The sequence below is a fragment of the Macrotis lagotis genome, chromosome 4 (genome assembly GCF_037893015.1).
Source record: "Macrotis lagotis isolate mMagLag1 chromosome 4, bilby.v1.9.chrom.fasta, whole genome shotgun sequence".
Taxonomy (NCBI): Eukaryota; Metazoa; Chordata; class Mammalia; order Peramelemorphia; family Peramelidae; genus Macrotis; species Macrotis lagotis.
The window spans coordinates 948,787-972,678 of NC_133661.1; the positions used below are offsets into that span (position 1 = coordinate 948,787).

Below are 23,892 nucleotides of genomic sequence, written 5' to 3' on the forward strand. Positions count from 1 at the left end.
TGGATTATTAAGTCATTGCTGCTGGGAGAATGCAGGATATCCTCCTGGGAAGCAGGTTCTTGGACTTCCCAAGAGAACTGATATTAGCAACTATAACAGGAATTATTTCTCTATTTCATTCTTTTAACAGGCCTAGAGAAGCTCCCCCCACCATTCTGTGACTGAATTTTAAAGTATATAAATGAATACTGGAGGCCCTGTGAAGGCTGATTGACCTGGTGGGCAGAGGACCAACAGCTGAGTACAGATCCCAGCCCTGCCTCCTCCAGCTGGGAGACCCTGGGGCAGTCACTGCCCTCATGCAGCCTTCAGGGAGTGAAAGGGTTTCCTCCAAGATGGAAACTGGACATTTCCTGCTTGGTTTTGTCAAGGAGTAGAGTCCATCTTGGCCCTTGCCAGGGACCTTCATAGTGACACCCACCTGCCACTAAGGTCACCTCTCTGGGCACCCAAGCCCCGCTCAGGGTGGGGCATTGATCCTTCATTTTGCTGTGGATGGGGTGGCATGGTTATCTCTCAGAGTAGGGTGGCTAGAAAACTCTCTCTTCCTACTGAGTCAGAAACCAGATTGTTCAGACCCTGAGGGCAACTTGGCCCAAAATGCTGCCATCTTCCTGCCACCCTCCCAAAGACCGGTTCAGCTGGACTCAAGACATCCTGTGTCAAGGCCCCTGATGATGGTACACTTAATTCCGTTTCCTGGACCACAGCCTCTTAGAGCCCCAGACAACCTTCCAAGGTCACTGACCACAGAGATGACTCTTCGTCCTGGAAGCAAGAGTTCCCTCAACCATTGGGCTGCTCAGGATCCTCCCGAGGCTGCCCAGAAGCTCCCCTAGTGGGGCAGAAGATGGGGACAAGGAGGGCAGTCATTTGGAACCTGGAGAGAATAATAGGTGGGGTAAACAGAGTCAGGAGCACCAACATCTTGGAGATCAGAGGCCTCCTTCCACTCCTCCCCTGGCATAGGGAAGGATCAGAAGTATTGTCTGGGGACTGGGGTGAGGAAGAATCAAGCTCAGGACAGCCTACAGACATGGAATGAAGTAAGAATGAGGACTTATAGGAGCCAAGTGAGAAACCTACGCCTGCTACATAGCAACCACACACCTAACTATATAGTAATCTGTGACCTTAGGTGGAGGCTCTGGGCCTCAGTATCCTCATCTGTACCTCAAGGGACCTGGAGGGGTGGCGAGGAGACCCCTTCATACTTTGTGACACCCACTTGAAGGTTTTTGAATTCACTCAACTCTGACCATATTGCGGAAAAAGAAGTTGAATGAAGGGTTATGCACCAATTGGACAGAACCCCAGGATCCCCCAGGGACTGGGAAGCCCTGGGCTTGGATAACTCTGGATCAGTCCTTTCCCCAAGAACAACCTGAGGCATGGTCCATGCTACCTCTTCTCCCAACTTTCACAGGCCCTGGAGCTAAGAAGGCACCACTGTGTGGAGCACCCCTAGCCCAGTCTCTGACAGGTCCTATGGATGTAGGGCTAGGATCACAAGGCCAATGATGGCCAGTAAGTTCAGAACCTGCACTTCATCTTGTGCAGGTCCCCTCCTCTGGTGGTAGCAGGTCTGAGGACACCAGGGAGTCCCCTCTCAGAATGCTGTGCTTAGAAGCATATGGTGCAATACAGAGGGTTACGAGGATGCCCGTGATATTAGAATCAGAACATGACAATGATCTCTGGGTCCCAGGTCAGCAGTCTGGCTCCTCCGCCCCTCAGGCTTCCTCTGTGGGCCAGGCTTATCTTGACTTTGAGGTCCCTGGAAGGCCCAGGGCTGCCCCAGCTAGGACACCAGCCCTGATGTGATGGATATGAGAATGTGTATAGGTGTCTGTGTGTGTGTGTGTGTTGCTCGTGTGTGTATGTGTGAGAGGGCATATGTAACCTCATGCACACAGGCATGGCATGTCCACACACAAATAGAGGTAGACACACGTGGTTTCATGTGCAGGCACATGTGTGTAAATGTGTTTAAGTCACGTATATCACCACGTTTTAGTGTAAACACATTACATACATGTGGAAGTAGGTGTAGTGGAGGGTTTCCTGGGATCTGCAGTTTTTTACTCATCTGAGGCAAGGGGGAGCCCTGAAATCAGGAAGATGGAGGTGGCCATGTTACCTGCAGACAAGGTATCCCTAGAAGTCACAATGATGAGTAGAGATACCATGCCTCCCAGACACACCCAATGGGAAGCTCAGAGAGGCACTGGAGATGGGGATGGAGGAGCAGATGGTCCCCATGTCTTGGATCTCCATCCCCTGATCCCCCATCCTCTGCCTGATGCTGGAGGGGGGCAAGTGGCTTTGATCTTCCCTTAAAGGCTGCTTTGGAGGCTCTGTACCCATTCCTCCTCCATATCTGTCTGGCTTGTTTCTGGTGCTGACTTTGGACTGGGTCTCATGCTAAGGGCTATACTCATTCTCTCATTTGTTCCGTTCAACAGCTTTAGGAGGGAGGTCCCTGTTTTACATTGGAGGAGACTGAGGCAGACAGAGGTGAAGAGTCTTGCCCAGGTGCCACAGCAGGAGATTGCACTTGGAACTCAGGGCTTCCTGACTCTAGCCTGGTCCCAGCCTGGATGATCATTTGCTTGGTCAGAGGCAGACTCAGAAAGCTTGGAGGGACCACTGGGTGTTTAGAGCTGAGACCCTGCTTGCCCCCCTGCCCCCCAGCCTGCCCTCCAAGCTCTATGCCCTCTACGTGCATTGCTGCCTATGGGCACACACCTGCTCATGCACCACGATGCACAGGCACGTGTGAACACACATCACACACAGCATATTCATGTACATATATGTGGGCACACACATGGGCATGGACACACACGTGTGCATGTATGGTGTAAAATTGAGTGGATGTGCGTGTGTGTGTGTATGTGTGTGTGTGTGTGTGTGTGTGTGTGTGTGTGTGTATGTGTGGGCATGTGGGAGAGCCAGAATCCCTCCTCAGAGGGGAATGAGCCTCTTGGCCATGAGCTGCTGACCACCTAGGGGAAGATGAGGCTTTGGCCACAGCAGATAATCACAGGGTCTCCAAGCCTGAATTCCTAAATATCCATCATTGGCACTGGCCGGGGAGACCCCCACAGTTCGAGCAGGAAAATGGGGATGAGCATCCACATTTCAAGCACCATGTGCTCCTTCTTAGGTTGGGACAATGAGGGCTCCTGAATCTCACTGCTCTGAATCCCCCTGGTCCGAAGACTTTGGGATCCTGGACGGGAGACCTCCTCATGGCTTCTCCCATCCCAGGAAGGCTATCCTCTTCAATGGTCACCTCTCAGCCTTACTGCCCATGCTGGTAGAGTCTGTCTGACCACAGTGTACTCTGAAATTACCTGAGACATTTATGTGCCAGAGGCCACCTGGGCCCAAGGCAAGCCCTCTGACCTCCCAGGTTCATGTTCACTGGACAGCGGAGTCCATTCTGCCCTCACCTGAGAATAAGGCCTTTGTAGACTGGCTGAACAAAGGAGGGTTGGAGACTTCCCTCCCTAAGAGACAGGGGAATGCTCTCTCTGGACATTGACTTCCCATGATAAGTCCTGACCTTTCCCCCATTAGTCCAGCCCAGGCAGTGAGTGACCCCAGGTCCAAATGACTTCCAGTCGTAGGAGTTTCCCCCTTCAAAGAGCTCCTCCTGTCCTTCCTGCAAACAACCTTTAGGGCTCACCAATGCTCCCTCATCAGGGGGAGGGGCTCAAACTTGCAAGGGTCACTAGGGATCACAGCAGTGAATATAGTCTTGAGTCTGGAGTCAAGAAGACCCGAGTTCAAATGTGACCTCAGACACTCACTAGGTAGGTGAGCCTGGGCAAGTCACTTCAACTGCTTGCCTCAGTGCCATCATCTGTAAAATGATCTGGAGAAGGAAAAGCAAGCCAGTTCAGGGTCTCTGTCCAGAAAACCTCAAATGGGATCACAGAGAATCATATAAGACTAAATCACAAAAGCTTGTGTGCTCATGAAGGCCTCACCAGAGATCCTCCTGAAGTCATTAGGGAATTCAAGAAGACTCTGTGATCCCGGGACCAGGTGGAGCCACAAGTCAAAAATCACACATTTCCCTGGAATGGAATGACATTCGTCCAGGGAGAGAGGCCCATAGTGTGTGACTATTATAACTAGGATGGGTCAGTCAGAAGCTGACAAAATGGTTGGGAAGGGATTAGAGCCATCTCCCAGCAGGGCAGATGTGAGATTTGGTCTGCAGCCATCTCTCTAGCCCTTCTGGGGCCCCAGGTCCACACCTTCCCAGGGATGCTTTCACCCTTTGTCACTGCTCACCTCTCAAACCTTCCCATAGAGTGTAGACTAGGGTAGGAGACACATGGAAGGGCTCAAGGACCCTTTCCCTGGCAAGTTTCTTGCTTTAAATCATGACACCAGGGGTCAAAGCTTGGGAATGGCTAGTGTCTATTGTAAATCTGACTAGGGATGACCTAGGCTTGTCAAGTGAGGGGTGGGTGGAAAATCAAGAGTCTCCTGTCCCTTCCTTCTCTGACAGCCTGAATGTAAGAGAGATTCAAGAACTTTTTGGGACCCAACTGGGGAAGAGGCTAAATTAGCCTTACTCTACAATCTTGGGAAAAATAATTTCCCTCCTGAGGTCTCAGTTTCCTGTTCTGCAAAACTATGGGGGAAGATGACCCCTAAAGTCTCTTCCAGGTCTAATGCAGTGCTTGGAGGGTTGAGGGGAGGTGGCAAACCCTCTTCTAACCACCTTCCCCAAAGCATCTCTATGATGTGAAGACGTATCGCCCACTCCCACATACATCCATGTCAAATGGAAGAAGAACCAATGACCTCAGGGCCACCTCCAACAGAGGAGGTGCCCAAAAGAGAGAGGGATTTGAATGCACACAAATACTAGGACAAAAGTGAAACTGTTCCTGCATTTAAGGGGCCTCCATTCTTGACCAGTAATAAACATAATGAATTCACAAAGGAGACCTCAAATCTTTTGGGGGAATGGTACCAGAGCTGTACTTTCAAGGAAGCTCCATGGAGGTAGTTGGGTTGGGAGGCAGCTAGGTGGTTTAAGGGTGGAGCAGTGAGCCTGGAGTCAGAAGACCTGAGTTCTAATCTGATAGTGTGACCCTGGGGTAAGTCACTTAACCTTCTTTGCCTTAGTTTCCTCATCTGTAAAAATGAGCTGGAGAAAGAAATACCAAACCACTCCAGTATCTTTGTCAAGAAAATTCCAAATGGAGTCATGAAGACTCAGACACCAATGAAATGACTGAGCAATTCCAACAATAGCAAAGATATTCCAAGGGGCAGGAGGGAGAAGGCAGTGCATATCAGGCATGAGGACATCCTGAACAAAAGCCTGGTGGTGGGAGAGAGAATTATCTTGCTTTGGCCACAGAGAACTGAAGGGCAGTTTGACTGCACTGAGGACTTCAACAGCTGAGAAGAGTAATAGGAGATATCAGGAGGGTTTGGAGCCAGCTTATGGAGGGAGGGCCATGTATTCTATCCTAGAGGCAAGAGAGAGCTACCATATCTCCAGAGTTCCTGGTGCCTGGGGGGAGGGGCTGGGCAGAGGTGGTATGAGGCAAGCCCCTCATGAAGACTCAGGAGCCAGGCCTTCTTGATCTTTGAGTTCTGGCCAGTGCCTCTGCCACTGAGGGGTCCAGTGTATGGTCTGGGGGCATGTCCCTCTTGCTGGATGCCATCCTGGATCACTAAGGGCTTACAGACAGTTCCTTTCCTGTCCAGGTTGAGACCCCTGTGTAATATTTTTCTCACTGGTACTATTTTGTGACTAGTGAAGAAAGAAAATGTGAGATTATTCTTTTGGAAAATTTGGAAGAGATAACCACTTAATTGAATTTTGAGGGGAAAAAGATGCTAATGATTTCACAAATTCATTTTCTTAAACAAACCCTCTATTTGATGAAACTACAAATAGGAATCACCTTGAATGATAAACTCCCTTCTCTCTTCTCCATTTGGGACATTCACTGCTCAGATCCTCTAAGCTTAGGGTAAGATAGAGGGGATTCCCCTCTAATTGAGATTTTCACTGGTCTGGTGGCCCCTTAGCATGCTGCATCCCTGGTGGGCTGTGGAGAACAACAGGTCTCCTCCCTCTCCCTCCTCCTCCAAGGATGATCCCATAGCCACAGCAGAACTCACAGGTCTGTCCACCTCAAGGTCACCCATGGCTCTGGAGATTCAGCCAAAGGGGCCACAGATGGGAAATCAGAGGGATTAGAAAAGCTGTCTGAGATCTCCCAGGGAGCCTATCTCTGCCACTACTCAGAACCCAACTCTGCTTCTGAGAATGGAACTGAGCCAAGTGAAACAGGTGAGGCAGTCCAGGGGGTGAAGAGAAACCCCCATGCCCAGGGAAGACCAGTCCTACCCCTTCACTTGCTCTTCCCTCCTGGAGAAGAATTGGGCAGAAATTCTCCATGGAAAGCAAGCCCAAATGAGGAATGCTACCTTCCCCAGACAGTTCTTCTTTTGCCTTTTCAGAGTAGCAATGACAAGAAGAGTCACACCAACCCCTTTATTAATTACTGCCAGCTGTAATAATAGGATTTTTGTTTAGTGACACCTTCCCTAGCTGAGGAACGCTATAATTATAGGAAGAAAACCCACAACTATCTCGTGCTGACAGCTTGTAGGTAAAGAGTGAAAACTGCCTCAGAACCTGACCTGACTGGGACAGCCAGTTCTCCAGCCTTGAGGACTGTGGAACGGTGGGGGATCAAGGTTCCTGGAGCTGGGCTAGCCGAGGATTGGGGCTGGCTGACCGACCAGGAGCAGGCTCCCTGTTGGTGTCTGCTTCTGCTCTCTATACTAAGAACCCTCTGGCCTGCAGCCTTAGAACTATGGTCCTGTGATCTCAAGTTGAGATCCCTCCTCACCTGACAGACTCCCCACCCCCCCCACTTCTCCCCAGAGCAGGTCAATTTTCCTTCCCTCATCCCCACAAGGTGTTCCCAGTCCAAAAGACTTTCTTGAAAGTCCAGCTGAGATGCTTACTGTTGTTTCCTTCCCCAACATTGACTATCCACTTCTTTTGTGTCCACAGCACAGAAGCCCCCTGAGGGCAGGTACCATTCCCTTGTGTCTTGGGGTGTCCACAGAAACTGGTACACAGTAGGAGCTCCATAAATGCTTATTGTCCAGATCTGAATCGAAGGGCAGAGAACATTGAAGTTTTCTGTCCCTTGAAGTGAACAGCAGAGCAGACAAAGAAGGTGAGTTTGTTGGGCATCACTGATTCTGATTCCCCTGGTCACAGTGTCAAGATGCTGCCCAACCTGGGAAGGGTCTCCTTGGAAGGATGGATCCCTTGTCATACTGCTGCTCAGCCACATCACCCTGGTCTGGTCCCTTTCTGCCAACCTCCTCACCTAGTCAAGTGTCAGATCTGGTGGATTCTCTTTCCAGGACATCTCTCACATCTCAATGATCTAAAAACATTTATTAATTGACCACTATGTCTGAGAGACACTGTAGATACAAAAGAGGCAGGAGGTAATTCCTGTCCCCACGGGGCTTACAATCCATTGGGGGAAGGCAGCACATAGAAAGAAGTTGAAAACAGAGGGGACCCAGCTAGGGGCCATGAAGAAGTCTTGTAGCTAGGAGGGGAACTGATGAAGCAAGGGAGCACCTGGGGGGAGCTTTCTGACGTCCATCCTCCACCTTGTCCAATCAGAAGCAGGGCTGCTGAAGAATGGTGGCACAGAGTTGACATCATTTTGTCTGGAGATTCTGAAATCCCTGACCTTCCTTCTCTTGGCTCTTGTGGTCCCTCCTTCTACCTCACTGGGCTCTCTGCCTCCACCCTGTCCCCTCTCAAATGATAGCTGCCACCAAGAACTAGAGAGACCAGGCCAAGATGCACCTCCCTACTAAGCATCAGGGACTCCCTGTCACTTCCAGGATCAAACTGCAGATATTCAGTCTGCCTTTTAAGATCCTACACAATCCTTCTGCATTCTCCCTGCTCTCCTCTTCTTTTCCCTGGTCCTCCTTCCCTCCATCTCACTTTGTCTTTTCCCCATCCTCATTTTAGGTCTTTCTCCTTCTCTGCCTCTGTCTCTCTCTGCTTCTCTTGCTTATGTCTTCTTCTCCCCCTCTTCTTTCTTCGCCCCCTCCCCTTCCTCTGGCTCTGGCTCTGTAGCTTACAAAAAGTAGGGGCTTTAGGACCTGAGGACTGCACTGTTGTCCCACCCCTGGAGTGTCACCCACTGTCTCCACCTGGGCGCTCAAGGTTGTGGGGCTGAGACTTCCGAGTTGAAATCACCTTCATTTGTGTCTGTCTGGGAGACCAGTTGGGACTGTGCCCATCAGGAGGAAGGGTGAAGGTGGCCTGTCCTTCACAAAAGACACAGCCTCAGCCCAGCCTTCCCCTCCCTATCCCACCCAAGCAGAAGCAACTCTAGGAATCTCTCGGTCAATTATCAGTATGCAAGTCTCACATAGACTCACGAACCAACACTGAATGATGGCACTTTATCAAAAAAGGTCTCGAGTGTCTCAAAATGACTTCTGGCTCCTCAGGGCCAGGAAGATGGATGAAGAATGGTAGGCACTCATGCCTGAGGATCCTACCCCCTTTCATCCACAAACATTATGCTTGGGCTTGTGTGGGTTGAGGGGGGTAGATGGGGGCCAGGCTGTCCTAGAGCTACAGCCACACAGAGACCTGGTATATTGGAAAGTCTGAGTCCTGGTGAATAACAAATACTGTGAAGAACACATGAGATTAATTTAGAAATCCATGGATTCTCAGTCCAAAGGAGAGGGGTGAGGTCTACCTACACCTGGAATCCTAACAGAGAACACAGATGTCACACAGAAGAGCATGCTTGCACACATGTGGTCCTACACATAGAGGTCCTACTATGCCAAAGTCTTTTCTGCTGAATCTGACAACAGAGAGTTCTTGTCTGCATCCATGGCAGGCTCCCAGAGATCTTGAAAGAAGTCAGAAGTTCCCCAGGACCCTTTTTGACTCTTGGAACTTGAAAATGAAGGAAGAAGAATGTCCACAGGAGTGGGAACAGACTTTGCTGAATCCTAGCTTCTTCAAATTCTCTCCTGTAGCTCGGAAAATGCAGGGAGAGGAGGCTGTCTGTGCGATTGGCTTCCTTAGTTCTTCTCAAAAGCAGGGGAGGGGAAAGTGTTCTTCCAGGTGAACTTGGAAGGGAGAAACTGTGTGGAGATCAGATAAGCTCTGGGGACAGAACTGAAGCTCCAGGATAAAGGTCAGCCCTGTGGATTCAAGAATTCACCAAGTTGTGTTGAAGGAACTTGCTTGGAGAATAAAAGAGGCTATTTTCAAAGTAAGACCTTAAACTTTAGTCTGACCCCCCTGGCCTGGCATCAGTCATCCTGGGGAGGTCAGTGACTGAAAGAGATTTCCACAGTGACCCTGCTCAGAAACTGGGTGCCTTGATTAGCATAAATTGAAGGTCCTTGAAGAACTCCTTGTTTGTGGGAGGTAGTTGGCTTCTCAAAGTGAAGGAGTCAATCACAGAAATTAAGAAGCAAGTACTAGACTAGAAAACTCAGCCACTCTCATGGATTCATCCTCAGTTATACCCAAATTTCCCGAGTGAAAAAGTTGTAGAATGAGATGCAGATCATCCAAGGGGTCCAGGCAGGAAACTCAGGAAGAACTGAGTCAGAGAAAGTGAAGACCTAGACCTGGAGCTGGGAAGGTAGACATCCCAGAGGGGAGGTAGAGCAAAGCTCCATGTCAGGGCTGAGAATATGGGAGGAGCCCCAGACTACAGACCCATAGGGGTGGTAGCTTTGAATTTCCTTCCCACATGGATTCCTTCAAAGGAGACCTTGTTTTGGTCCCACTCCTACAACATTTTTTCCATCTGCCCCTTTCTCTCCATCTCCAGTCTCTTCCTCTACAACAGTGCAGTCCTCAGGTCCTAAAACCCCTGCTCTTCCTCTCCTTGTCCAGTCCTCTGCACCTCTGTCCTGGACAACTTCACCAGCCTCCTAACTGACCTCCTGGCCTCCAGTCTCTTCCCTACTCCAACCCATCTTCCTCATTCTATCAAAAGCACAGAACCACAGGATTGGAAACTTTATTCACCACCATAACCCAAACAAATCCTTGTTAACACACAATGAAATTAAACTTGATTGTGGACTCCCTGGTTCAAGAAACTTGTTGTCTCTATTGCCTTAAGGATAAAATACAAACTTGAATCCTTTAACAATCTGGGTCCTGCCTGTTTTTTCACATTGGCTACATGTTTCCTCCTCATGCCAAGGTAGTCTTCTTGAGGCACCCAGCCTTCTACCTCCCCCAAGACTCTCTGCTAAGCTTTTGCCTGGGGAATCTACCAGACCTGGGATGGCCTCCTTCTCTCTTCTATCTCTTGAAATGACTAGCTCCTGTCCCACTTCAGATGCTTCCTTCTACATGGGACCCCTTCAGATCCTGAGTTGTTAGTACTTTCTATCACTAAATTCTTTGGGTTTGCTTTGAATACATCTCTTAGTTCTCTCTATGTATATTCCACCCTACTGGAATGTAGAAGCCTCATTTCAGGAAGGGGTTTGGGGCACATCATACACGTTCAATATTTTGCACAAGTGACTATGGCAGCCCCACTTTCAGCTGTCCTTGCTTGTATTCCTCTGATAGAGTTTCGGGGCTGAGCTGGATCCCTCCAATCTTAGTGGATTCAGAGTCAGAAACAAAGTGGGGTTTTCCATATTGTCTCCCACATCTCCATTTTCCCAGTTCCCTCCAGCTTCTTGGATAGACTGAGTATCTTGTTTTACTACATTTCCCAAGATTCAGTCATGTAACTGAAGACAAGCCAGCCTTGCTTGGGAACAGGCAATAGGAAAAGTGACTCCCAAATAACCTGCAATCACCTGGCTATCATTTAATCAATGCTTGCTCCCAGGGGCATTTTCTTGAGGGGAAATGATTTGGTTTCTATCCAAAATCTACATTTAGATGAAGCCATAACTCACTCAGAGGCCTCTGATGAAGTCAGCATGTGATGGTGTGAAAGGGCTGGGTTCAATGCTGCTAGTCCATTAAAACTTGGACTTGCTAAGAGATGAAGTAAGCCAAGCTATTCTCAGAGTCTTATAACCCATTGGGACTTCAGGGAGAAAGGTAGTTTGACCAGGGTTTGTCTAGGCTCCCTAATGAGACCCTCATGACAGGAATGCTGTGGTTGAGAGGACACTATTACCAGGACAGACTGACCCATCCACCTCTGAGACTCCTACAGATGCTGAGATGAGTCAGAGAACTTTGCAGAAAATCAGAGAGTCCAGAGAAGAAAGAGGCAAATGAGATCATCAGAGGTCCTCTCTGTCAGAGCAGCTAAGGGTCTGGCCTACAGTAAATGTTATACAAATGAACAGGAATATGGCCCTTCCCCCTCTCCTCTGAGTGTCCTAGTTTGAAGCTTTCCCCTGAGTCATCAGTTCTAGGTAGGAAGCTTCTCTTTGAGTTCCTCAGTGGGTGGCACAGGAGACAGAGTGCTAGCAGGGTCTGGAGGCAGGAAGATCTGAATTCAAATCCAGCCTTTCTTAGCTGGGTGACTCTGGGCAAGTTGTTTAGCCCATATGGAATCATACACACAACTGGGGCTGCCCAGAGGTGTCACTGATGGTGACGTTGACCACTCCCATTCTGCTTCTCTCTGTTGCCCTCTGGGTCAGCTGTGGTGATGATTCTTCCTAGAATTCAATCCTAGAACACTGGCAGAACAATGGGTTAGGAGGACAAGTCAGTGAACCTGAGATGCTGATCTGCTTCCAGGAAATAAGAGGATGCAGATACCTCTCTGTGGAGCTATCCAAGGTAGAAGGTGTGGAAGTGCCCACTGAAAGCAGATAGCCAGTCAACAAATATTTATTAAGCACCTACTTAGCATTCTGCTAAGCACCAGATTGACTTGTCACCTGGGCAGCAAGGATTCCTCAACCACTTTACAAAGGAGAATGGATGGCCCCATGGCCTTGGAAAGGCCATTCACTCAACTGAGATGGACTATTAGTGTCCTGGGATTCAATTCATTCAAGTCCAGAGAGCAGTTGTGACTTTGCTGGAGTCTCATAACAGGAGAGCAAAACAGAGAACCCAGGTTTCTTGGCTCTTAGTCTGGAGTTCTGCCCCTGCTTAGGTTACTGACCTCCTGGAGGCCAATCATGGCAGGTCCTATAGGCAGTTAAGTATGAGGTCCTACAGTATGGAGACTCTTATCAGGGTCACCAGGGCACATGTGGATATTTACCTTGGAATCAGGTCAAACAGGCAAGAGTCTATTCCACTATATAGCTTAGACCAGATGGTGATGCTCTGTCTGAAGCTGGCCATCAGGCAGGTAGAATCTCAGGAGTGGATTTAGCTTACATCTGCCCCCTTCTGCAAGTGAGGGTTGTGGCTGTTCAGGGCTTGCCATCGGGGAATAAGGGGATATGTGTGTGTGTGGGAGGATTGGATGGGCTCCCACTATAGACAATCTTACTCCTCAGCTCAAGGATGAGAAGCCTGAGGTCTATTCTCCTTCCTCCTCCTGAGTTCCTTTTCTGCAGTGTGACCTTGGACAAGTCCCTTCATTTCAGGCTGTCTTAGTGATTTCTTCTGAAGGTTCCTTCCAGGTTTGGTTGCACCATTCACTGTCTTGCACCTGTGAAAGGAGGTGAGATTCTATGCCAGGCCATCCATCCAAAGGAAATTTCCAGGACTCCTCTTTATTCTCTATGACTCCTTCCCCTGAAGTGACCTGAGCTGGACCAGTGAGGAGGAAGCCAGGCAGCTGTTACTCTGGCTAATGACCACCCTGGATGGACTCCACAGCTGTGGGCTTTGATCCTGGTTCAGCAAACTATTGTTTGAAGGGCCTTCAATTGAATTAAGCAAAAGAAAATTCATTATTTTGGTTCCATCTGCAATTCACAACCTTTAGCCTGACACTTTCTCTTCTCTTACAACTCAGCTTCCAGTAGAGGGGTACTCAGTGATTTCATCAACCCATTTTGCACAGAGTTGAGGTCACATGGACAGCAGGGGGGCAGGCTGGATTATGAAGCCCATTCCCTGAACTCAAACCCAGCTTTCTTTTTACCTTAGTGAAGATTGATGGGTTAGAAACATCATGCCTTGAACAAGCACCAGACACCTAAAGCAGAGCAATACAGTCAGCTTGTCATCAGGATCATTTTCCTTCTTTCAGCTTGTGGTGCAGAAGATGATGTCAGCACAGCCATCAGTCATAGATATCAGCAATGGTGCCTGTAGATATTTAGATGAAGACATCAGCAGCTTCATGAAAAGTAAGAAGAGGAGATCCAGAGCTGAGTTTTTCCCTTAGGACAAGACTGTGGTTGAATTCTAAGCCCCAAAGACTGTTAGGCTTGCCCAATGGTTGTCACACAGGTGGTGTATGCTCTCTAGAAAAAAGGCTAAGATATATGATCACAGAACCAGGTTGAATCTCCTGCTACTGCCATAGAAAAGACCCCATGAGGTTTGATCTACCTGTTCATCTAATAAAGGAATTCCTTCCCTCAACTTGTCCCCTAAGGGCACCTGACAGGTCCTATCCAAATTCACTTGAATAACTCCAGTGACTGGGAGTTCACAACCTAATTAGTGAGTCATCCACCCCACTCTCTGGTAAAGTCACCCCTTCTCTCTCTCCCTGCCTTTCTCTCTCTGTATCTGTCTCTCTCTTTCCATCCGACTTTCATACTCTGGAGGTGCTCTCTTTTGCCAAGTCCCTTTAACGTAGGGATTCCAGAAGTGATTCCACTATGATCTGTTGAGGGCAGATCACCTGCTCCTAATATGGACCTTCTCTTTATCCTTGTATATATGGAGACTGGACCAACAGTCCATGCCAGGTAGCCAGATAGTTGACAGTCATCTGTAAAGTGCCTATTCTGTGCCAGATGCTGTGCTTGTGGTCACTTGAGCTCCTTCCTCCCCAGATCATTTCACCATCAATCAGTGGTCATACCGCTGTTCTCTAGATGCGATTTTTCTGAATGCTGATGGAAAGTTCCACATTGATTTTCCTTTTTTTAAAATTTTTTTTAGGTTTTTTTGCAAGGCAATAGAGTTAAGTGGCTTGCCCAAGGCCACACAGCTAGGTAATTATTAAGTGTCTGAGACCAGATTTGAACCCAGGTACTCCTGACTCCAGGGCCGGTGCTTTATCCACTATGCCACCTAGCCACCCCTCACATTGATTTTCAATGAAAACTATTTTGTTGGTTTCAGTCTATTGTTCCTAAATTTTGGGATCTTCATTCTGTCTTTGATTTCATTAATTATTCATTCCAGCATTGAAAAATCTAAGACTTTTATTATCTTGTTTTTTTATGCATGTCATAAGACTGGAACCCTGGGACAACACCAGAGACTTTCCTTCAGGAGATGCTGTTGCTTTACATTTCCTAAGTTTAAAACCTTGAGTGCTATATTTGACTCACCTTTCCTCCACTTACTTCCTCAAATCAGATCTCCTATCTAATAAGTTACCAAGTCTTGATGAATCTCAATTTGGAACCTTTCTCAGATCTGTTACCCTCTCTGAGATGAGTGCTACTATGTCCATCCTAGTCCAAAGCTCAATTTCTATCCCCTCCCCTCCCCTCCCCTCCCCTCCCCTCCCCTCCCCTCCCCTCCCCTCCCCTCCCCTCCCCTTCCCTCTCCTCCCCTCCCCTCCCCTCCCCTCTCCTCTCCTCTCCTCTCCCTCCTCTCCTCTCCTCTCCTCTCCTCATCTCTCTCCCTCCATCTCTCCTTCCCTCCTCCTCTTTCCTCTCCTCCCTTCTCTTTCCTCTCCTTCCCATCCCTTTCACCTCTCCTTCTTATTTCTCAATTCATAGATGAGAAAATAATTACACAGATAAGTCATATGCCCTGCCAATAGTCAGAGTTAAAAGACAGCTTCTGCTTCCTGCTTGTGTTTCCTCAAGTCTGTTGGACATAGTAAGAATGTATGTTTGTGATAAATATCCCTGGCCTACCTGGCCTTGTTCTGCTCCATAATACTGACCCCTGAGGGCATCGATGCAAGTCTTCATCAGGTTTCCCGTTTTTGACTAAGGCGTATTGGAAATCTCTGTTCAATTCCATTTTGAGTTTGGCAGATATATCAATTGCTTATGGTGGAAAAATTCTTGCTTGTCCCTTCTTCCATGGCCCTTTATCTTGCTTCATTCTTCAGTACTGTCCTGGGCATCTTCCTCATGCCCTTTATGAACAGGGCCTGGGGTTTCCTGACCTGTACACTCAGTGGGGCTTGAGAAAGATACACTCTCCTTCCTGGACAATGCACACTGGGGAACTGTTGTTATCTCAGCCAAACCAAGGGTTATGTTCCCACATTCCCTGGGCATGCTCTGAGAATGAACACTGTGAAATTCTATTAGTAAATGCTTGCAAGAGGGTTGTGCTCATTACCGTGCCAGGGTGCTTTTTTATCATCTGATTGATTAAGCATATACACTGTTATTAAACAGAACACTGCCCATGAGGGAGCACTGCTGCTTGGTATCCCTGGCTCAAGATAAATAAGTTCATCCACAACAAGCTCTGATGGCCTTCCAGCATCCAGCCTGGGGAAAAGGCAGGAGAATTTTTAAGATATATGACAACTGGGGCAGCTAGGTGGTACAGTGGATAGAGCACTGGCCCTGGAGTCAGGAGGACCTGAATTCAAATCTGACCTCAGACACTTCATAATTACCTAGCTGTGTGGTCTTGGGCAAGCCATTTAACCCCATTGCCTTGCAAAAACATAAAAAAAGCTATATGACAATTGACTCATTTATCCGATCCCTGCATTCATGGCTGAGCAACACCTGGCCCCAGTCATCGAGCCACTAAATGTCACAAAGTCTGGTCACCTTCCATACTATTTCTCCTGGTGGAGTTTCTATTCTTTTTCAATCCTTAATGAGATCCAGTCAGTACTAACTTCTTTACCAAGGTATAGATAGAAAATCTATGATCCCCAAGAATCAGAAAAGGACAGAAAGAGGACCATGCCAGCAACCACATCAGGAGCAGGTGGTTGGGGAGAACCTGATTCCCAGATAGGGACTTCTTCAATATACAGGCACCTTATAGTTTACAATGCCCAGCTCATTCTCCTACAGGCAGCTGACTGAAGACCTTAATATAGTCCTCACAATCTTTAATGCCCCCAGACAATCCTGGGCAAACCCCTGTGATTTAATGCTGACAGAAAAAGCCTGAGAACCCTGAGTCTGACAGTACCTCCCTCAGTCCAGGGAAGCCTAAGAAGGGGTGTTGGGACACCTCCAAGAAGATATTATTCTGGACTCCTCCCTGACCCCAAGTGGCCAATCAGAGGAGCACACCCCTTCAACAAAACCAGCTTCCCAGAAGGCTCGGGGGAGTGAAAAGCTACCCAAGCATGTCTTATGAATGAAGGTAGGTGTGGACGCTTCACCCTTATTTCCCTCTCTTTCCACAGAGCAGACAGCAAGCAGATGTTCTGGAGTCCAGGGAAGCTTGGTCAAGAAATAAAAGTTCAATACCAAGAGGAGGGAGAGACACTATAGAGGCTTGATCTTTGGGGCCTCTTTTGAGGGGCAGTGGTCTACAGGGACTTGTGCTTAGTCTGGGAAACAGTTTCTATCAGGTGCACTTTTGGTGAGGAGACTGCATGGCCAATTGAATTAGAGGTTTCTAATAGCTCTGAGGTTGTCACATATCTGAATCATGAGGCTTTAAGAGGAAAAGGGTCAGAATGGAGACCAGGACCCATTCCCCTTTTAGGTCCCATTTTCAGGTGAGGTGTTCTAAGGGGTGGGGTTTTGAATGAAGAAGTTGCTGGGTGCTCAGAACCATGGCCCGGCTGTAGAATGAGTAGCTGTAGTCTGAGATCTGTTGAACTACTACTTGAAGAGGAACATTCTCTGACCTCCCAAGAGAAACTGAAGCACCAGGGAAAACACAAACAGGCTATGACCACTTCCACAATTGGGTGAGGAAAGTGATGGGGACAGAGAAAAAAGAGAAGTAAGAACAGCATCAGGGCTGAATTTTTTTCCCCCTTGGATTTTCAAAACCATTATATGTGGCAGTTACTATGGGTCTTATTATCTCCATTTCACAGATGAGGAAATTGAGGTTCTTAGAGGACAAGTGATTTCTCCAGTTACTCAAGAAGTTGAAAGTGGCCCTCTGTTTAGTTGCCTCAGCTTGTCATCCCTTGTTGAGACCTAAGCTGTGGCTGTCTGTCTGAATAAGTGAAGAGGGCACATCACTCCAGGAAGGAACTGGCCAAGCAAGTCAGTACATACTGAGAGTCGGCATCTGCCACATCAAGTGAGGAGGATGGGGAAGACGAGGCTGCACTACAAGACTCAGGCTTAGGAAGGGAAAGAGGTCAAAGCACCTGGACTATTCATAATAATCACTAGAACTAGCCCTTCTACAGCATCTAGTCCATGCCAGGCTTCACAAAATTTGGTTCTCACAATTACTCTGGGAAAGAAGTGTGATTCCTATTCCCATTTTATAGTTGAAGAAGCTGAGAAGACAGAAGTGAAGTGACCTGCTGCAGACTACACTGCTCCTAATTGAGGCAAGATTTGACCTCAGAGATCTTCAGTCTTCATGAAGACTTCTCAACATGAGGAGCCCTGAACAATATCACAATAGAGTGACATGACTATTGTTCTGACCTTGGGGTTATTCTTGGTGTTGGGGGTTCCTGGCCTCTATAATTGAGAACTTTTAAGAGTTACCAGGGACAGAGAAGTTCCTTACCTCATCCAGTGCATATCAGGGATAGGACTCCCACCTGGGTCCAGTTCTAAGGCTTATTGCTCTCAAGTCTACCTTGCTGGTCAGATAGAGATGACAGAGGCAATGTAGGATGTGGCCAGCTTCATGGACTGTATACAGTCAGACTAGTAACAAGGTGGAGCAAAGGTAAAAGTCACTATCACATTAGAACAAAAGCAAAAGGAAGCATGTATAGTATGTAATGCCTCTCACTTGACTGGTTCAAATGCGTTTCCGGCAGCAGCAAAGGGGAAACGGAAAAGGGCGAGAGGGACCTCCCTCATTACATTTGCCTTTTGGGACAGTTTAGTGCACGTGAAGAAGTTGTGGCCATAAGAGCCCAGTACCCTTCTAAGGCGGTCAGTCCTTAGTCAACCTGCTAAGTGGAGAGGCCTGTAGGCTAGGGTCTCACACACTAAGAATTCAACTTCAGTGGAAAAGCAGCCCAATGAGGCCAGCAGGTGAGACCAAGCGGCAGTGCCTCTAAAACATTGCAATCAATATTGGGGGGGGTGACCTTACTAAGTGGAAGCATCTCAAGAGCCTTGATTAAAAACAGACAGGCATGGGGCAGTTAGGTGGCACAGTAGATAGAGCACTGGCCCTGGAGTCAGGTTCAAATCCAGCCTCAAACACTGAAAAATTCCCTAGCTGTGTGGCCTTAGGCAAGCCACTTAACCCCACTGCCTTGCAAAAACCTAAAAAAAAAAAACCAGACAGACACAAAAGACCCAGATCAGTGGTGACAGAGCCACCCACTGGACCTTCAAAGCACCCAAGGTCCCTGATGCACAAGATGATGACATTCGATTCCCAAAGGTCCCAGAGGCCAGGCAGCAGCAGGGCCTTTGAGCCAACTCATCCAACTGCCCCATAAAAAATCCCCCCTCCTTGTACAAAGTGAAGTGGGTTCGAGCAACATTTCCTGACAAGGAGAGTCACATTCAGCTAATCGCTAAGCATATTTATGAAATGCTCGTGTCATTCCAGACTTTATGCTGGAAAGACCTCCATGGACTGGTCTGACATTTCAAGCCCTTCCTTTCTCAGCCTTACTGTGCCTATCTCTTCCCTTTCATACATGCTGGGCTCTACCAAAACACATCATTGTAACTCCCAACATTCAATCTTTCACCTCCTGCCTATGCATGAGCTGGGTTGGATGCTTGGAATTCCCTCCCTTCATGCCACTGCCGCAGAGACTTCCTAGACTCCGACAAGGCTCAGAACAAATGCCATCCCTCTCCCCCCTTCCCTCCCAAGGACCCTTAGTCTCATCCCCTGGATACTGATGCTTTTCAAATACTTCAGGTAATCTCTATGTTCTCCTGAGTCATTTCTTCTCCTGGCTAAACAATGAAGATGGTTTGAAGCACTTCCCATTCTGCTTTCCTTCCTCTGGATCTCTCTATGTCCTTCCCAAACTATACCTGTCACCCGGAACTGACCACAGCACTCTAAATAGAGCCTCCAGCAAGGCTCATATCTCCTGTTCCTGGAAGTCCAGTCCTTTAGGGCAGGCCACAATGTTTACTATCATTTGTTCTCACATTCCTGCTTAAATGGAGTTTAATGTCTACTGGGATCCCAATACCTTTTTGAGACAAACTGCCGTCTGAGCAGGATTTCCCCATCTTGTTCTTGCGAGGTTTTTTTTAACTGTAAGATATTACACGCATCCCTGTCGGGGTTGGAGCAGCACTAGGATATTGTTAGTCTTTGGGTCAGGAGGGTCTGGGTTTGATTATTGCCTCAAGTGAAATCACACACACACACACACACACACACACACACACACACACACACAAATTCTTGGTAATCCTTAAAGATAAATCCCATCATCATCGCTGCTATCGATCTCACTGTGGTCTTTATCCACAGGGTTGACTCAAATGCTAAATAGCCCCAGGGTCCTTCACTGGATTCCTTCAATGGTGATACAGAACCATTAGCCCGTTGCCTCTATTTCAAACACATCTATCCACATCTCTCCATCTGTTTATGAAAGACTTTTCTAAAGTCCAGGGAATGACCCCCCCACCCCCAACCCCTCAGCACTCTCTGCTACTTCTCTCAAAGTGACACAATTCCATCACATGCAAGAGATGTTTTTTCAGCTTTGCCTTTGTGATTCCACTGCAATTATTTCCAGTTTTTGCCATCACAAAAGGTTGACTTTCTCCCTCTCCCTCCCCTCTGCCCCTTCCCCATGCATGAGCACATGCTCACACACACACACACACACACACACACACACACACACACACAATAGAGACTATAAATGGGACAATTCTTTCAGTCTCTGACTTAGCCTCAGGGTATGTGCTCCAGAGTAGAATCACTAGGGCAAAGGGTAGGTGCAGCTGAATGACTGTCCTTGAATAATGACAAGTGGCTTTCCAGACAAATTCATGGACCTACCAAGCGTGCTCATGGTCATCTCCTCCATGTTGGATGATTTCTATCTTTTATCATATTTGCCATTTTGCTGAGGTGGAAACTTCAAAGTTGTTTTAGTTCACCAAAGCCAGTTTTGAGATGAACTCAAAAGTCTCTTTTTTTTTTTTGGCAAGGCAATGGGGTTCAATGACTTGCTCAAGGTCACACAGCTAGGTAATGATTAGGCATCTGAGGTCAGATTTGAACTCAGGTCCTCCTTACTCCAGGGCTGGTGCTCTATTCACTGCACCACCTAGCTGAACCCTAAAAGACCCATTTCTTCCAGAAGAAGACAGGTTTTTGTGCACTTGGGCATCACTATCCCAAACACAATGGCTGCCCCAGGAGTGGAGGAGCCAAGAGACGCCTGCTGGCTCTTTCCATCTTATTGATGTTGTCTGGTCTCGTGGCAGTGTGCCAAGTGGCCCAGGCTGGCCATCTGCTCTCCTAAGGAGAAGGTGAAAGTGTGCACATCTGGGTCCTGGAATGAGCAGCCTCTGCATCCAGGTGCTAGGTGGAGAGGCAGCCAGAGAGAAGACTTTCTCCTCCTCCGGAGGGTTGGCCTGCAGTCAGGGAGGTGACCTCCTCTTGCTCTGCCCACCCCTTCAAGAGATGGATGCCAAGAAAAAGCAGGCCACTTAAGGCTCCGAAGGACCCAGCTCCTGAGGCCTCTGGCTCTGGCCAATGAGAGGAGGCAGCCAGAACCTCAGCCTGGGCTTTCCTGTTCCAGCAGGGCGATTTCAGCTGATCAAGTTTTGATTTCCCTGTTCCAATTTATTTAGATTAAGAACAATCTATGATTAAAACAGATGGATTTATTTCAATTGGAAAGTGCCTTGGGACCAGAAATTCTGGCGGAGAAAGGCAGAGCTGCGGGAAACAATTGTGAGCTGCTCACACGAGAGGAGGCTCCTGCGAACAAGCCATTGTTCTCCTTGCTCTTAATTCTGCAGCCTTGGCTCCCTTGTCTGGTGCTCAGGAGGTCCAAGGCAGCCTCTGCTCCTTCCAGTTCTTCGGATCCATCTATAGGAGCCTGCTCATCCCCCCAGTGACATGGGGTGGGCTGCCCACTCCCTTATCTGTGACCAGAGCTTGGCTGCAGCTCCTCCTGAGCTGCCTGCCTACTCATCATCCAAAACTTCAAGCATCTTAGAAATGGAAAGGATAGGAGAGAACATCAGTCCATTTTCTCTCTGTTATGGGGTAAACTCAGAGCCAGCAAAAGACTTGTCTCAAGACACACAGTATTATCTCTGTACCTCCAGCCCCTCCCTCCTCTGCCCCATCTCCCTCACCGTTGCCAAACCACAGATCTGACCACATCACTTCCCTCCTGTAGAAGCTCTTGGGGCTCCCTCTGGCTCAAGCCCTACCGCTGGCCCCAGGTGGCATCTCAAGCTTCATTAGGTCTTCTGCTTTATCTTTCTCTTTCCTCACTTTCCAAAGAGGCCTTCTTTTTGTATATGTACTATAGCCTTTGAGGGCATTCATGAGCACACTTCTCTGTGATGTCCTCAGGCCACAGAAGATTCAACAAGATAGTGGCCCTTAAAGAGAGGGGGTCAATTAGGTCCAGAGCCAGGTACTATCCTCAGAGGGATGATTTCAGGCTCCTAGCACCAGAAGGGACTACTGAGCCAACCCCCTCACATCAGAGGGGAAGAAGCAGACCCCTATGGGATGAGGCTCCACAACTTGGCCAAGGTTCCATAGTTGGGGAAGGGCATCAGAGCTGGTTTGAAAAGGCTGGTGATCATGTCCTCTCCTCCAGATCCAGCCTTCTGTCTACTCCTTGTTCTCAGATAATATTATTCTGTGTGTCCTCTGGACTCATTTTACTTTTAGTCAAATCTCCCTCATAACAATCCAGTCTGACTCTCTCTAAAGGGTCAAGAGCAGAGTAGCAGTGTGAGTTGGCTCAGACACTGGTGGATTGTGGTAGGGGTAGCTAGGGAGAGAGAGGGACCCAATGGTGCCATGTCCTAAGGGTTTGGGAGGAGAAGTAGAAGTTGGACAGGAAAACATAGGTCCTCAAGGGCATGGTCAGTGTTTTTTCACTTTCTTGGCATCCCCCACCCTTAAGTACAGAATCTGCCACTAGTCGGTGCTTCAGGGATGTTTGTTGACTCATTGAAAGGAGATGGAACAGGTGAGATCTTGTGGGGTTGCTTCTGTGGTCTCCCCAGAGCATGTTCTGGATCTGCTCTGGCTTCTCCCCCAGCACCAGCCTGGGACCTGTGATTGCTGTGCACACATCTGGTGCTCAATGTTTCCTGAGCAAATGAGGCCATTTGTGGTTGTGGATGATGTGGTGCTAGAGAGGTGGAGGCAGTGGACACAGTCAAGGGTGGGGTGGGGGCGGTGGGATAGCTACAGCAGCAGCAGGAACTGTCTGCTGCCCCTCTGCCATGCCTGCCCAGTGAGGCAGCCAGACATCCTGGGGATGTGAGGACTCACTCAGGGACACCTCTCCTCTCTGTTACTTGGCAACCTCTCCATAGCTGGAGGAATCGAGGGCTTTATCATCCTCTTCTGGTCCCATTATATGACCAGACCTGTGCCAGGCTCTGCCATGGAGAGAAGGTGAGCCATGGATCTCATGGAAACACAAGACTTCTTTTCCTGTGTGGGGCTAGAGGGGCTGGGGGTAAACCTTTATACAATTCAGACAATTCTAAGTGAGGGAATCCAAGAGCTCAAACAGGAATGGCCTTTGTTTCCCCGAGACTCCAGGGCACAGGGGAGGGTCAGCCTGTGCTCCTGACCACAGACTCAGGATCCCATGGCCCTCCCTTGTCACAGCCACCAACCAGTCAGTGCTGTATAGTACAACAGGCAGGCATGTCAGGGACAGAACACATATATTAGAAGAATGATATCAGCCAATGCATGAAGCCATCTGAGGCTTAGACACATCCTCTTGTCTGGTCCTCACCAGCACCCCAGAAGGTAAGTGAGGGTGGAGGGGTGTGTGTGTGTGTGTGTGTGTGTGTGTGTGTGTGTGTGTGTGTGTGTGTTTGTGTGTGTTTCTAATCTCCAGGTCTCACTAACAGTGCTGGCCTGCCCCCCAAAACAACAAAACAATGAGGAAAGAGGAAACAAGTGGGTGTAGGTGCTGATTAGGTGGGTACTGGGAAGACAGATACACCTGTGAACACACCTTTGTGGGGATTTAAAAGCATAGATGGGTGTGAACACACCTTCATTAAAGGCAGAGGAGGCCTGCTGGCTCCATTCACTTCTCTTTCCCAAGTTTACAGTCATCAGCAAATGAGCTCAGAGACACTCAGGGCTAGAATTCCAGACAAAACGATATGATTTGCAGTATTTCTGCATTTCACAGCCAGAGGGTGAGGCAGTTGGTTCTTGTTATCAAAGAGGACCAAAATGACATCACTATGTCCCAACATCAGACTAATATGAGCTCAGAATGCTCTAACACAGGCTGGGCACAAATAGGCCAAAAAAATCCTGATGGGTTCTCTAAATTTGCTCATCTCATGTTTCCTCTCATCCAGATAAGCACTTCCTCCCTCTTGACCTGTCCCTCCCCCCCACCAATCACAGTCATGGGCATGTCAAGATGTCTCCTTCATGGCCTTGCTCCTTCCCAAAACACTGGTCATACAGCTCATCACCAT

At 48.3% G+C, this 23,892-nt stretch overlaps 1 protein-coding gene across 1 annotated transcript in view; it reads right to left on the reverse strand.

The window, feature by feature from the left end:
- Nucleotides 1–23,892, reverse strand: part of ADGRA1 (adhesion G protein-coupled receptor A1) — a 260,938-nt gene that overhangs the window by 89,175 nt on the left and 147,871 nt on the right.